The sequence below is a fragment of the Vidua macroura genome, chromosome 1 (assembly GCF_024509145.1).
Source record: "Vidua macroura isolate BioBank_ID:100142 chromosome 1, ASM2450914v1, whole genome shotgun sequence".
NCBI classification, from domain to species: Eukaryota; Metazoa; Chordata; class Aves; order Passeriformes; family Viduidae; genus Vidua; species Vidua macroura.
In genome coordinates, this window is record NC_071571.1 from 139,960,044 (window position 1) to 139,976,181 (window position 16,138).

Below are 16,138 nucleotides of genomic sequence, written 5' to 3' on the forward strand. Positions count from 1 at the left end.
TTTGGCAGACACTCCTCTTCCTGCCTACTAAGGGAAGTATCAAATAGGTACCATGGATCTCAAGAGAATGGCTCACAAAAGAGTTAATTCCATTCATATTTGGCAAACAGCTTTTTGTTTTTTTAGCTAGCCCTATTTATGTTTCAGCTAGCCTTCAGGCAACCTCTTTTCTGCCAGGCATGAGCCTGAACTATTAACCCATATCTTGAATAGTGCTGCACCATGATAAGTTATGAGAGAGAATTTGAAGATTTCTGTGTGTCCATGTCACAAGGTACCACTGAGTCATGACCATAAAACAGACCAGGTCTGTTAGAAAAGGAAAAACTGGGACCTGTTGTGAACCTACTAGCTGGTGTCGCAGTTCAGAATGCCCTGTGGGGTGTTACCAGTGACACTACATCCCTGAAGTTATATCAGATAATTTATAAAAGCCTTTGGCACATCACACAGCCATTCATTGTAAAGGGAAGTGACGTGCCTCTCCTTTAGGTAACTAATTCCCGCATTTCCTAACAAGATGTAAGTCATGGCTTCCCCAGTTGAGTATTTCCACCAAAAGCACTCCCAACCACTGCTCACTCACTCCCACATTCCCCCTCCCCTTCCCCTGTGGTGGACTGGAGGAGAATTGGAGGCACAAAGGGTAAAGGTTATAGGTTGGGATAAAAACCATTTACTGGAAACAGCAATGAAGGAAGAAAATGAACAATTACAGCAGCAGTACCAATGACAGAGTATACAAGAGGCAAATGTTTCACATGTGAGTGCTCACCCCTGGCAATATCCCACCCTGCTGCCACACTGCATGACTCCAAAGTGACCCTTTCCCATCCCTGGGAAATTATAGGAGGTGGTACAGAAAAACCTCCAGGTCCTGGCCATGCCCCCTCCTGGCACCTGCAAAAATTAACCCTGTCCTGGCCAGAACCAGGAGAATGTGTTAAATCATCCTCTTTTACACACCTGGCAGTGCTTACAGCAGAAGTGAGAACAAAGAGTCAGGTCTTTCTGCAATTGCTCTATTTTTGTCCAACCAACTGCATTAAACTCTTACCTCTTGGCAAAAGCAATGGTTGCACTTCAAAATGCATGCTCCAGTGCTCCAAAAACCAACTTCTATTCTGCCCCTGGCCCTAACAGTGCTTACCATGCAGAACTAGACATAATGTTTTCCCACTCCACAGCTCTCTCTCCAACAGCTGTAGAGCTCACTTTACTAACAGGTTTGTTAGAGCAAAATAGATTATGTGATACCAAGTGGTACTGACTTTCCAGACTGATAGATGGAAGGACCATTGTGTTATTAAGGTTTAAATAGGCCTTGCTTTTTAGGAAATTCAGTTTTATTAGCAAAAGGTTCACATTAGTTTTCTCCTTTATAATTCTAAGGAGATGAAATTTTTTTTATTGGGGCTTTTGACTACAGATAACACATAACTATGTGATGATGGATAGATGTATTAAGCTGGCATTTGTTACCTGGTAGGGGGAACAAGAAATTATTCTGCTTAGTGGAAGATCTTACTCAGGTAAACCTCCCACTGAAATCAGATGAAGTATTAAAACAAAACACCCGCTAGGAATTTCATGAGTATCTCATTATTTATCAGCTTGAAAGAGCTGAGGCTATGGCAGTGATATTCAGTACAGTGATAAAGACAATTCTTGCCCTTCACAGCTGAAACTCCAGAAGATAAGACACAAATAAATCAAAGCACAGTAAGAAATTCTAAATGACGAAGTTAACTTGTATTTCAGCCAGTTTCTCTGCTGGTGTAATTTAGCATGGTTGCCTCCTTCCAAAGGCAAGTCAGCTGTGCTTGTCAGGTAACCTGAGTATTCTTCTCATTACTTAAAGAGGACAAGTTAATAGTTTGGCCTTCATGTAAAAGAAAATGTCTTTTCAAGTGTTTGGAATAAAAGGAGGACATAGACCTGAATATAATAGGGAATTCTGAGGAAGAGTTTTGTGGTCAAGGACATTGTAAAAGATAACGTGTGGATGACAGAAACATCCATATAGGACATAGATTCAGTTCTGAGATTAAGGTTGAGGTAGGGAAAAAGACCAGAATTTTAAGAGCAAGAGTGGATTTTGGAATGGATTTAAACAGGCAAGTGATATGGTCCACTAAGAAAGTTATGCTGAGTAGTACAGCTGGGAGAAGTCTGGATGGAAACAACAAAAGAGGGGCTGGAAAAAAGAAGATTCAGCAGTCGGCACCAGAACTGCTGAGGCTATCAGGCAAATTAATTGAAAGGGAAAGTGGGAAAGTGTTTCATTATGTTTTGGAAAAAGGAACAGTGAAATATAGGGATGTAAAGAAAGAAGGAGTTCGTAGGATATAATGATCTGTAATGAAAGAGAGTGGGGGGAAAGTGGTAAAAAAGTTTTAAGGAGGTGAGGCAGCAGCTTCCATCCACAGTAGTGTAACCTGGGTATGTGAATGGTAAAGGTCAGGGCAGGATTAGGGAGGCAGAGGAGAAGTCTGGGTTTGTTAGCAGCAGTAAATTTATTTCAAGCAAAAATAATTTAACCACATGCCTTTAGCTAAAGCTAGAGACCTAAGGGAATTTTAGCTAAATATGATAGATTGAAGATGAATTTGGAGAAAATATTTACTTGTAGTTATAAATATTGCTATAAGGAACTGAATTTTTAATGTTCCTCCTATGCATATGAATGTAAAATGTATGTTTGTTCTTCATTCCTGTCTAGTCTGATCCTCAGGGATATGATCTTGGTACAAGGTTGTCTTCAGAATACTGTCTGACTCACTGGGGAGGATTTCTGCAGAAATGCTACTGAGATATGCAGAGGTCAGAGACAATTTCTAGACTTGTCTGCTTTTATTAACTCTACATCTTTTTGATTGTCAGAAGAATAACTATACAAAAACTGATCAAAAATTGCTATGTCCAAATTATTCTTGGAACCACTGAGAAATGGAAAAGTGTTTCTCATGTAAGTGGTCTGTTTTCCATGGCTGACTGTTTTCTGATGGAGTTCAATTCATATGGGCAAGCATAGACCTTACTAGGTAGCTCATGCTGAAATTCTATGAACATATATACACTCATTTTCCTCTAAGTTTTAAAGTAGTCATTATGCAGCTTGTAAATTATGTATTTCTCTGATTCCCTAAAAGTACTCTCTCTGCTTCACTTTCCACAAGGAGAAGGAGTTTGTAGGAACTCAAGACATTTTGGAGTAGAAATCTTGAAATAGTCAAATGCAAAGCAAAATTTTCCTCATTCAGCAGTGAAAAAAAGCTTAAGTGCCAATAGTGCACTGAGATGACCACCAAACACTGACAGAAGTATTTATAATTATTAAAACTGGGAGCAGTTAAGGAACAAATCTATTTTCATCACCAATAGAAAAGTGTCTTACTGCAACATGGACATAGTTCTGTGTTCTCCTGAGATGTTATTATGAGAACTGTATATGAAATCAAGGATTATATTGTCCACTTAGTGTGAGAAATCACAACAGTAATTTGTCAACTCCAGAGGAAGGCAAACAGATATCCCTGTCCATGGCAGCAAATGGTGGTCTAAGGAACAAGAACTGTGCAGGTCTGCAATATGTCTCTTTCCAAAGTCCAGAGGTTATATCAATTTTGTCTTGGAGCATTTTCTCCTGTGTTGTAACAGCTAGCATGCCTCAACACACATTCCCCAGTGCCTTCCCCTCAGCCACAGCAGATACATTCTTCTTCCTTTTCCACCCCCTTTGACTACTGCTCCCTTCTTCTTTGCTCTTCTATTTTTGCCCATTTCTCTTTTTTCATCAATGCCTCTATTACCCACCTATTCGCATTTCGATGCCAACATCTACTTGGAGCATATCCTTTCTAATTACAACTCTTCCCATTCCTCTTCAAGCTTTGTGGGTAGATAAAAGCTCCTCAGAAAGAAACTGCCTTTTGCTCCATGTTTGTTAAAAATGTGGCATAATGACATTATCTTTTTTTCACAACAGGAACTTAATAAAAACAAAGAGCAACAGCCATTCCAGACATCACATATTAGCACATGTCCAGTAGTACTGCTATATATTTACTTTGTACTAAAAGTGATTTAGAATGTTCATAGCAAAAAAATTATCTGAACTGTCTCCAGCTTAAGGTACCCTTTCATGTTCTCAAGCTTTCTGATAATCTCTTCCAGCTAAAAAAAATAAAATCCTTTCTTACTTGAGTACACACAGTTCAATCAAGAAAGAAATTACAGACTTCCAGTTGCTTAACTGCCTCCTTTGACTTCTCTCTGCTTGGACTTTGTGTCAGACATTCAGTGTCTAGCAAGAGTGCACTGCAGCAAAGGAAGTTTTGGACAGCAGCCCGGTGAGAACAGTGTCTGGAACAGAAGCACAACAGAGGGTTTTTAACATGGTTGCTGGTGCACATTCAGGATTTTTCATCCCTGGTGCTATGTTGATGAGAGACATGTCTGCTTTTCACTACAGTCTCAGGGATGGACTTCCAATTATTGAAAAAAAAGATGAAAAGAAATGAATGAACAGAAGCTAGAAAGGTTGTATTGTGACACATTCCTGGTGGCAGCAGAGACATTTTACCCCATGGCTTGCAGTCTAACAGCAGGGCTCTGTAGCTTTGCCTCCCAAACTGCCAGCTGTGCTGTCTCTCCTGCCACACACACAGAAACTGCCATGGCACGCAGTGAAAGGTGTCCTGCTGGGACACATGCCATGTGACTCCTTGCACGCTCCAGCTACGAGCTTCCCACCTCCTGGGACTCCTTGTGAATTGCAAGGGCAGAACCATCACCCAGGCTTTGGTGAAGCACTGACTTCTTTTTTCCTACTGTGTCATTATATTCTGCACTAATTTTTTTCTTGGAGACTGAAGCTGACTGGAACAGTTCCTGTACCTTCTGTCTAAATAAGAAAGAGCTGGAATTCATTAATCATGGCACAACCTGCTAATCCACAAAGAGGCACAAGGCACTGTGGGCTAGCTCCTGGTCTAGGTAGTAATTCTGATATCAAAATGCTTGGAAACAGTGTGTTTCCCAGCAGCAGCCTGCAACCTGGGTTTTTAACTTTTGGCTCCTGCCCTGCTTTCTCATTTGCTGACAGGCAAGCATTAGCAGTGCTTTGAAAGACATGCTGTGCTTTGAAGGATGTGGTGCACTTTGAAGGAGCAGCACAAAATGCCAATGAGCTGAGGACATTGCATCCAGCTCTTCTCTACCATACAGACAGTTTTTGCAAAAGCAAATCCTTTGTAGGATAGAAGAAAAAATTATAAGGGTATAAACAGGGAACCCCTTGGGCTGCAATGTTATCACGGTACCATGCACCTGGGAAATGGCTGGGAATGAGCTGCAGAGATGTACTCTGCCTGCAAAGGTGCACATTGCCCCTCAATATGCATGAGCTGCAGCAACAGTTCCACAGGAGTGCCGACAGGAGAAGAGTCTGAATGTGAAATGAAATTTAAAAACTCCCTTTGCCCTTTAAATTACACTTACAGAATTAAATGCAGAATCAGGGAGCATAAAAAATGTTCTCTTAAAAAGAATAGTTTCGACTTTCTCTGAGCACTTTCTGCACTGAGTGTTTTCAAGAATTGATCAGGCACACTCATTTCTATGGTGTATTAGCAGAAAATAGCTGGTCATCCATTAGTCCCCTGCTGAGTTTCAATTGCAAAGATATGACTGAAAGCTGGTATTAACTGTGACAGAGGCTTAAGAGTCATATAGGCTTCAATATTGTATAAAAGACGTGAGTCAATAAGGCTTTTCAACAGTAGTTTAATGTCATTAATTTGTATTCTCCTAGCACACAGAGTTTGCAGCAGGCACAGCTCAGGTTTTTATGCTCAGAGATGGGTTCTGCCCTACCAGGGCTGGAGAGACCAGGGACAGGAGAGGGAACATAATGAAGGAAGTCAGAGTGATTTTTGTGAGGTCATATCTGAGGTCTGTGGTGAAGCTGTTAAGCAAACCAGATTTCTCTGAATGTGTCTGCCCAGGAACAGACACATAACCACAAATACCTATCAGCACTTACCTGTATAGACTGGGTTGCATTAGACAGCTATGTTAATATTATGGGAAAGAAGAAAGGAAAGTCAGAGAGGACTTAACGTCCATGATAAAAAAAATGGGATACCAAACACATGACACAAGAAGGAAAAAAACCAACAAGCCAAAAGCTTCTTTTAAAGGTGCTAAGGAAGGTGTATTAGAACATATCACCTCATGTTACTTTATTTTTTAGCAATGTGTCCACCTAAGCAGGCTGACTTTGAGGACAACCAAAGGTGCACCTTTTTGCCCTGGGAGAGTGCAGACTTCTCCATGAGCCCTATGTTACATCCCCTGCATAATGTCCAAGAAAGGGAATGATCTGCATAGTGACAGCACAGTCAAGGATACAGACAGCAATGAACACAGTACTTTTCTTCCTGCAAAAAAATATAAAAACAATTTTATATTTATCATGGATATGTCCCATCCTTTCTCTACCAAAAAAGCATTGAAGACTTACCCAGCCAGACACATAACTGAGCCTGGCTGAAAGCATGAGTCATTTTTTTACAAGAAAAATTAAGTTTTCTTTTTATGATCCACAAATGGTGAGAGGAGACACCCTGTCATGGAACAATAAATTCAGGCTTAAATCCTGGAGCTGGAAAAAAATATTTTATCTTTCTTTGTGTAATTCTTCAGGCAACTTTTAAGTTTCCAGAGAGTATTTCAAGCCTCAACTAACACAGTGTTATTCCGTTTGGTAGTTGTCTGCAGAATAGTATATTTTGTTTCAACCTTTCACTTCTGTAATTCCAGTTTTTTCGTAAGAACTAAATGCCTACTAATCAGGCTTGGGTTATTGTAATGGAGGTAAGGTCCTACCTTAGCGTAAAAACCTACATGAAAAAATGCACGCATAAAAAGGAACTATTGCCACCATTTTAGGGCAAGGACATGGAGGAGATTAGTCCTGGCTTTGCAGGCACTGTCTGTACAAACCTGGCACATGGACAGGTCTCACTTCTCTAGCATTGCTGCATCCCTGAGAAGCTGGTCTGTAGCTACTCAGTAGTGGAGGGGCCTCCAAGTGTCTTAAGCTTGAACTTCAAATCCCCAGGGGTGCTGTGTTTTCCTGTTGGCAGGTTATATATTTGGGAAGTCCCAAGGCTGAGACAGCTTTCATTCTTCCTTGTCACCCACTCCTTCTATGGTGAGCCAGCTTGGACACCAGCTGTGCATCAGCCATGGGAACAAGATTTCGGTGTCTTGGAAAGCCACTACTGGCACCTGGTGAGGATTTACTTTCAAGCAGCTCACTTTTATGGCCAACCCCAGAGATCAAATACATTCTGTATGGACACTGCACCACACGTAATTTAGAGCTTTCCTTTCCCCAAAACACTGACCTGGGTTTAAGTGAGCAATGAAACATTTAAAAAAAAAAAAAAAAAAAAAAAAGAGTGGAATTATTAACTACTAAAAACCAGCAAAGCCTTCTTGGACTCTTTTTCAATGTATGTAGCAAAACATTATTGAGAGAAAAGAATATAATCAATACTGAGTAGCATTATAGCTAGCTGTGCAGCAATTTAATGCTAGAAATGGATTAAGGTGACAGGAAAAGTCAATGCAGTCTTAAATTAAAGGTGAGGAAAGTCAATGAAAAGTCAAAGCTGGTTAGGAGTCCATCAAATAAGAGAGGCTAAGTCTCTGGTAAGTACAAAGTGCCTCAGTAACCTAACCTTATCACCATAGTTCTATGTTTTACGTGTTTGTTCAAAAGAGTAAGTGGGTATGTGTTTGTTCTCAGTTTGAACCATTAAACCATTTGAATTCATTGGGCTATTTCAAAGAGGATTTGCAAAAGGGGAGAAGTCGGGGGTTTTATCTTCTTTCCTTAAGGAATAAAAATGTGGAATTTTCCCTCAGTGTTTTATTTTGCTTTAGCAAAGTCTTTTCCCCTGAAAGAACCTACAAACCAAACTCACTGGAGAATAAACAGGATTATAATATTGCTAGTACCAGAGGAGACAGCTTTGGTTAAATAAGGTAGGGATAATTTTTACTTGCAGTTTTAGCTCAAACTGTAGTTTTGTTTTATTATATGAAAAAAAATGATAAGGAAAAAAATCTGCTGTATTCCAGAAACACCTCTGCCTTTAATTCTCTGAGGTTTAGAAACCCTGGGATAAACCGAGAAAGTCCAACCTAATATTTCTCTCATTTCTTAAATAACAACAACAACCAAACAAAAACCAAAAACCCACACAATCACCCCCAAACAAACACCACCACCACCCAAAAAAAAAAAAAAAAAAAAAAAAAAAAAAAAGGCTGTGTCTCTAAATTTTGTTGTGATACTCAAAGTCATAGATATTGAACAAGCATGGTTGCTGTCAAAAGGCTCTGCTCCTAAGTCCTTCACTTCTCATACTCCTACTGGAATATAAGGCTGACCAGAAGAAGCTGAAAATGTCATGACCCATATTTATATGCTAATATCTTGCATAGCTGTTGAGATTTCAATATTTCTTAAGCTTTGACCAGTTCACAGCAGGAACTAGCTCTGCTAGTAATATGGAGAGAACATACTGATGAGAAGCAGTGGATTCTAGGTCTTTGGTTGCTCAAAATGACATTTTTGTAGCTTCATTTTTGATGGTGCTGAAGTTTCAAGTTATGTGTCAAGCTACCTGTTAGGGTTTAGTCAGAAGCAGCCTGGAAAATCTGGTTTTCTTGTCTTGTAATTGCCAGTATCTGAGATGTCAGGCAGAGCTCTCTCTTGCTTTTAGTGTCTCCCAGGTGTGTACCAGAACTTGAAGGAGCTTCCATCAGTTGCACCTACTGATGCCAGGGGACAGGCTGTTGTTTCAGTGCAGACTTTGCTCCCTTGATGCTTAACACTTACCCCACTTCCTAGAACAGCTGCAGGTGTCACCAATTACTTGTTATCTACTTTAAAAACTGTGTTTAACAAAGCTGCTTTACTTGGACATAACTTGGAGCATAAAGGCATATGAATCTGCCCTTAATCCAGGACCAAAAGGTTGTATTTCAAAACAGAGCACTTTGTGACATGAAATAACAGTAAATCCACAGTGAAGCATACATCATGTCTTTCCTCCTCTGCAGATGACCAAACTTTCTGACAAGTAACAGGGATTGAAATCTCTGCCACCACAGAATACAGATAATGAGACAAAGCAGTTGGCATATTGGGAAGAAATTTTGAGGCTGGCAGTGTTCAATTCCAATTTGAAAACAATTCCTTGTACCACAAAAGCAGGTGATAGAAAAGGTTATAACAGATCTAAAACTGCGGTGTTGTCAACTTTGCTGTCTCCTCTGACTGGAGGTGTTCAAAGTGCAAAGGCTTTTAGGTTGGAAGGCTTTTATTCCAACAGCTAAAGAGCAAAATGCAGTCTAGCTCCTACAGAAACCTAGAGAAGAAGATTTGCAAGGAGAAGACTTCAAGTCTCAGTTTGCCTGTTAAATGTTTTTTCATCATTCTGTTGATCATTAACAAGAGCACACACAAGAAAGGCAATAGGCCACCACAGGTCATAAGCATGGATTTATTTACTCACTTTTCTTGTAATGGAATATGAAAGAGGTTTGAAGTCCATGTCAGTGGTCATGTTGCTCTCTAACAGAGGAATGTATTTTTCTATTTAGAAGTAAACACCTGCAGAAAGTCATCTAAGTAGCAACAACCAGCAGACTAGATTGATTCTGGCAATATGAAAGTGTTTATTTAAAATTACTATCAAAATCTACTTTTTACAGTGAGATCAAATCCAGACTTTTCTCTAAGTTTAATTCCCCACATGCAGACTTGTGGGGAATTTGGGCTTAGGAGACCACTCCAGCTGACAAGTTTCTGCATCTGAAATCACCATGAAATGCGGTGTGGCAGGCCTAATTATACTGGTGTCCTATATAAACCTGACATTAGGATGGGAAGTGTGTTTCACTCAGTCATATGTGCCCCATTCATAGCTAACACTAGTGGCCTCTTGATGCTTAGGATGCCTTTGGGCTGGGGATGGCTGTGAGCAATAAATTACATGACATTAAGCCTGTCCTTCCTGACTTACGTTTTCTGTCTGCTTCAAAGGCAGAAAGAGTAGATAGGGGCTTGAGAGCATTTTCAATGGGCTTCAGAGTCACTGCTGCTGCATAGTCTCTTGCATCAGTGCTTGTTTTTGCCATTTCCAGAGCTTGGGGCACTCCTGGGAAAGTTTCAGTGTGTCTCTGTGGCAATGGTATCATTGAAACCAAGCTGCAGCATCAGTGAGGGCTTTTGTCTTGCCCTCTCTAGTCTTCCAAAAAAGCACACACTGACTCTTCTTGTGAGGGTGTGCAGAAGATTTGGCTTTGAGAAAAGTAAGTAGGACTAGAAAGCTGATTCTTGAAGCATTTAGCAATTTTAGTTGCTTAAGGGAAGAAATGGAAACTAGTGAGGAAGTACATGCCAATTTTAATGTGATATTGCTGTGCCAAACACAGGTTTGCAGAGATTTTAAAGTTCATGAGTTTTTGAAGTCATGCTTATACTTCTGCTAATATCATTCATATTTAACCTTGCCTTTATAATCAAAATAAAATGGAATGAGTTTTCAGTCCACAAATCCATCACATACACTTGCTGTTCTAATCTTACTCACACACCAAGGGAATTTGTTTCTCCAGCTAAATCCTTAACATAATATTATACCGATAACTTGACAGCTTATGTAACAAGCACAGTTTGGGTTGGTGAATATGTATGGGGAGTGTGGAGAAAAGGAAAAAAAAAAAAAGAAGTAGGTTCATAAAGGAAGAAAAAGAGTGCTGTGAATTATTCTATTGTATAAATATTTCCTTGATCTGTAAGCATGCCAGTGTGGAATGAGATGAAGGACCAAGATTAACCTGAAAAACAGAGTAATGCTTGGTTCTTAGGGAAAAGCAAGGTGAAATGCTCTCAGGTCTAATCTACTCTGTTTATCTCACTTGGCTTACTTCCCTCAGACTTCTAAAGAAGCAGGCTTGGTAACATCAGAGTATTTATATATTTTTATTTTCTTATAGTTATACCAAATAGCCTTAATCACTTTTGTCCTCTGAACCAGCAGCTGCAGCTGAAACCTGCAACATTTTACAAGACTTCCAAAGACCTTATCCTTCCACTTGAATAAAAACTCTTAAGGGGTATAGCACGGCAAAATGAACAAAGCTTTTATGCTCCAAATGCTGAATTTAGCTATCACCCATGGTCCTGCCATTCAGCCCCTTCCTCTGCCTGAAGGTGGTCGGGTTGCTCAGGACTGTGAAGATCCAAGCAGGTCATGCTAGTGCCCACTGTAGCAAAAGCTGGGAGCAAGGCTTACCACTTTCCCCTTGGATTTGCACTCTGCCTACACTTCAGAAACAGAGAATCTCCAGGTGTGGAAGCCAAAAGCCTTTGAATTAGCCGGTGAAAACATCTTGTTTTCCTGGCTCTTAAACCCACAGAATAATTTAAGTTGGAGGGGACTTGTGGAGGTCACCCAGCTCAACATACAGTTCAATGCAGGCCTAATTACAGTAGGCTGCTCAACTCCAGCTGAGTTTCAGATGTCTCCAAGGATGGATGGTCCATCCACTCCTCTTGTGGCCACTTATTCCAATATTTGATCACTGTCACAATAAAAGTTTTCCCTATATCAAAGGAAAATTTCCCAAATTTCATATTGAGTCTGTTGCCCTCTGATCCTGCTTCTGCACACAGCTCTAAGAGCTGTCTTGTCTTCTCTGCACCCTCCCATTAAGCAGTTTCAGATAGCAGTAAGATCTCCCTAAGCTATCTCTTCTCCAGGCTGAAAAAAATCCAGCCCTCTCTGCCTTTTTTCTAGTCATGTGCTTGAACCCCTAACCATTTTGGTGTTCTGTTCATTGACTTTCTTCAGTCTGTAAATGCCTTTCTTGTACTGGGGAGTCTGAAATTATAATTGTAAACAAGACTTTGACCAAAGGAATCAGCCATAAAAGAATAAAAAACATTCAGTAGGAGCTTTGGGAACCTGTATCAAAATTTTCCTCGGTCTTATACCAGGACATGCCTATCTTAGCATTAAGATCTTAACAGGTTAAGATGAATCAGTCTGGAGTACAAACTTCCAAGAAGCACCAACCTTACTCATGAATTCTCATTAGAAGCTGAAATTGGGGCCTTAATATAAATTTTAATATAAAGATGAATGCAATCCACATCAGTTCACTGAAGTTGTTTCTCTAATTCTCTTATGAGTATCAGTCCTTCTTCCTCAGGGGACACAACACACACAAAGTGTTTCATTATCTTTATTCTTCCAAGCTTAACTGAAGCAAACTCTTCACAGATGAGGTCAGAGCCTTTTCCAGACACAAATTTACTGAAAAGACTAGAGGGGACCTGATGCAGGTGGGATGGTTTTTGTAAGGCAAAGGCTGATTTTGAAGGAGCTTGTTCAGAAGAAGCTGTTTTGACTTTTCTCACTAATACCGTTAGCAATTTCATCAGCACACAACTTACGTGCAAGTAGCAAGGTCACTGTTATATGTTACATCAGAATCATAGAATCAGTTGGAAAAGACTTTTAAGATCCTTGGGTCCAACCCCTAACCCATTGCTGCCTAGTCCACCACTAAATCATGTCCCTAAGTGCTACATCTGCACATCTTTTAAATACCTCCAGGGATGACAACTAAACCACTGGGCAGCCTGTTCCAATGTTTGATAACCCTTTCCATAAAGAAACTTTTCCTAATATCCAATCTAAGCCTTTATTGGAGCAACTTAAGGCCATTTCCTCCTTCCCTGTCCCTTGTTACCTGGGAGAAGAGCCTGACCCCCACCTGGCTACAACCTCCTTTCAGGGAATTGTAGAGATTGATAAGGTCTCTCCTGGGCCTCCTTTTTCTCCAGGCTAAACACCCCCAGCTTCCTCTGCTGCTCTTCATCAGACTTGTGCTCCAGACCCTTCCCAGCTCTGTTGCCCTTCTCTGGACGTGCTCCAGCCCCTCAATGTCCTTCTTGTAGTGAGGGGTCTAAAACTGAGCCAAGGATTTGGGGTGCGGCCTCACCAGTGCTGAGTACAGGGAGAAAATCATTGCCCTGGTCCTGCTGGCCACACTCTATCTGACACAGGCCAGGACACTACTGGTCTTCTTCACCACCTGGGCACACACTGGCTCATGCTCAGCCGCTGCTGACCAGCACTCCCAGGTCCTTTTCCAAGGGCAGCTTTCCAGCCACTGTTCCCCAGCCTGTAGTGTTGCAGGGGGTTGTTGTGACCCAAATGCAGGATCTGGCGTTTCCCTTTGTTGAACTTCATACTACTGGCTTTTTCCCATCAATCCAGCCTGTCCAGATCCCTTTGGACCTTCCCACCCTCGGGCAGACCGAAACACTCCTACCAAATTGGTGTTTGGTGATTGAAAGTGGCAACCCCATCCTCTTGTTCATATGATTGATAAAAATACTGAACAGAACTGGCCCCAGAACTGAGCACTGGGAACATTCAGGGCCCAGCTGCCAACTTAATTTAACTCCATTCCCCACCATACTCTGGGACCAGCCATCCAGCCAGCTTTTTACCCAGCAAACTGTTCACCTGTCCAAGTGATGAGCAGACAGTTTCTCCAGGAAATGGTGTCAAAGGCTTTACTGGTGCACATAAACACATCCACAGCTTTTCCCTGATCCACCAGGAGGGTCACCTTGTTATAGAAGGAGATGAGGATGGACAAACAGGACCTGCCTTTCCAAACCCATCCTGACTGGGCCTTATCCCCTGGTTGTCCTGATGGCACTCAGAACAATCTTCTCCAGCATCAAAGTCAGACAGCCTGTTTTTCCCTGGATCCTCCTTCTGACCCTTCTTGTAGATGGGTGTCACTTTTGCTAACTTCCAGTCAACCTCAACCAGGACCTCCCCAGTTAGCCAAGGCTGATGATAAATGATGGAGAGTGGCTTTGTGAGCTCTTCTGTCACATCCTTTGGTACCCTCAGGTGAATCCCATCCAGCCCCATGGACCTGTGTGTGTCTAGGTGATGGAACAGGTCACTGGCCATTTCACCTTGGATTATGGCATTTTCTCTCTCTTCCATCTCAGGGATCTGCATACCTGGAGACCACCTGTTCTTACAATTAAAGACTGAAGCAAAGAAGGCATTAAATAACTCAGCCTTTCCCTCATCCTTTGTCACCATACTCCCCCCACCATATAATAAAGGATGGAGAATCTCCTTGGCCCTCCTCTTATTGCTTTTGAAACCCAAAAGGATGTAGGGATTATGTCTCTGAGAGTGTTGGCACAGGCTGGAGCTGACCAAACATCTGGTTCACACTTGGAAAACTGTGCTTGTTAGTTCATATTTGGTTTTCACAACCTTTTCTTTTACACTGCATTGTGTAAATCTGGACAGTTTCAACATGCCATTTGTCCCCTTTGACATAAAACCCCCTCTCTTTAATTTTAAGGGCACTTTTAAAGACTTCCCCTGAGCCACTCTAGACCACAGAGGTGCCCCAGGACAGCTGTAAGGTCTCTGTTTCCCTTTATGAAATTAGAAAAAGAATGGGATTTTAATTCTAATTAAAAAACTTAAGCCACCAGTAACAAACAGTTATAAATCATGGTTCCTATTTCAGGATGAAGTATGCTTGACATGACCTAAAAGAATTGTACCCATTTCTTATCCAAAATTTCTTTTTTAATCTTTGTTTTTGTTTTAAGATAGTTTGCTTCCCCAATAGAAAATATCATTTCATCTGAGATAAAGCAGGCAGAACTGGTTCCAGTTTTTCATTTTTTAATAATTTGCCAGCTATATTCTGTAATTCCAGTGTTGGTCTCTGCACTGATCCTATGTCAGCTGGGAATTTTCTGTGTACTTGTATTCAAAGGCAGGCTGATGGATTCAGTATGACTTTTGCAATTTTGGAGCTTTTCTTTTCCCTGGCACTAAGAGAAATCCCTTCAGTTCAGAGTGTACAGATTTTAATTGCTAATATCTCAGGTAGCATGAGGGCTGACTCAATGGGTAACCAGAGTGGCTTGGCATTTGTGATGGAGAGAAGACAGAAATTACTTTGTTCACAAGATCAGAGCAGCATGTTTCCTGCTGCCTTGGATGCTTTCTGGGATTTTAAAAGCAGAACACTTAACAAAATATTATTTATTTTATCACTGCATCTAAGGATGACTGATATGTAATGGCATATGGAAAATCTAGAGTTTCTCTGGGGCAAAACCATGTAGTTATCATGTGGTTGGGGTTTGTGACCTTGGCACCATAGAGAAATTTTGCTAATTTTACCTAAATGTCTTTTGGAACATGTCCATTGGAGAAGGAAAAAAAGAAGCAATCTATAGGAGCTATTTATCCAGTATGGAAAAAGAAAAGGAGAGAAGGTCACAGGTATGACCTTCTTAGAACTCTTCCACAACCTGTGATGTAGTGGCATGAAACAACTCCTGTGCCAGAGGCATAAGATTATGAAGAAGACTTTGTGTAAAGGGGAAACAGATGAGCCCACAATGACCATAGCAGAGAAGCACAGCACGTGCACTGCAGTGATTGATATATAACACACTACAATTATAAAAAGGCTTTCTGATAATCTTTCCAACAGCAAACATTTGGGCATTTTGAATGTTCAGGGAGATAATTCAGTCTTCACTGACAGCAAAACATAACTGTGTTGTGTTTGCTGACTGCCTTGGCTAACTGCTGTCCAGATAAGCAGACACCTGTGTGTGGTAGCAGCTCTCTGGCCACAGAGAGCAGGCACAGACTTTGTCAGGATTTTCCTGAGAAAAGCAGAGAAGAGAATAAAAATGATTATTATCTCTGCTCCTTGTTGTTCTCATGTGGAATGCCAATTGTTGCCACAGGTCCTCAGCTGGGTAATAATTAGCATTAACTCCATGGTTCAGAAGGCTAGCTCAATTGCTTTATTATATCATCTTATAGTATGCTGTATTATATTTCTATATTACAGTATATTACAATAGCAAGAGCTCTCACTAACAACTAACTAACTAACAAGAAAAACTCTTGACTCTCTCCTGAGAGACCTGACACAGCTGTGCATCTGATTGGTCATTGAATCTAAACAC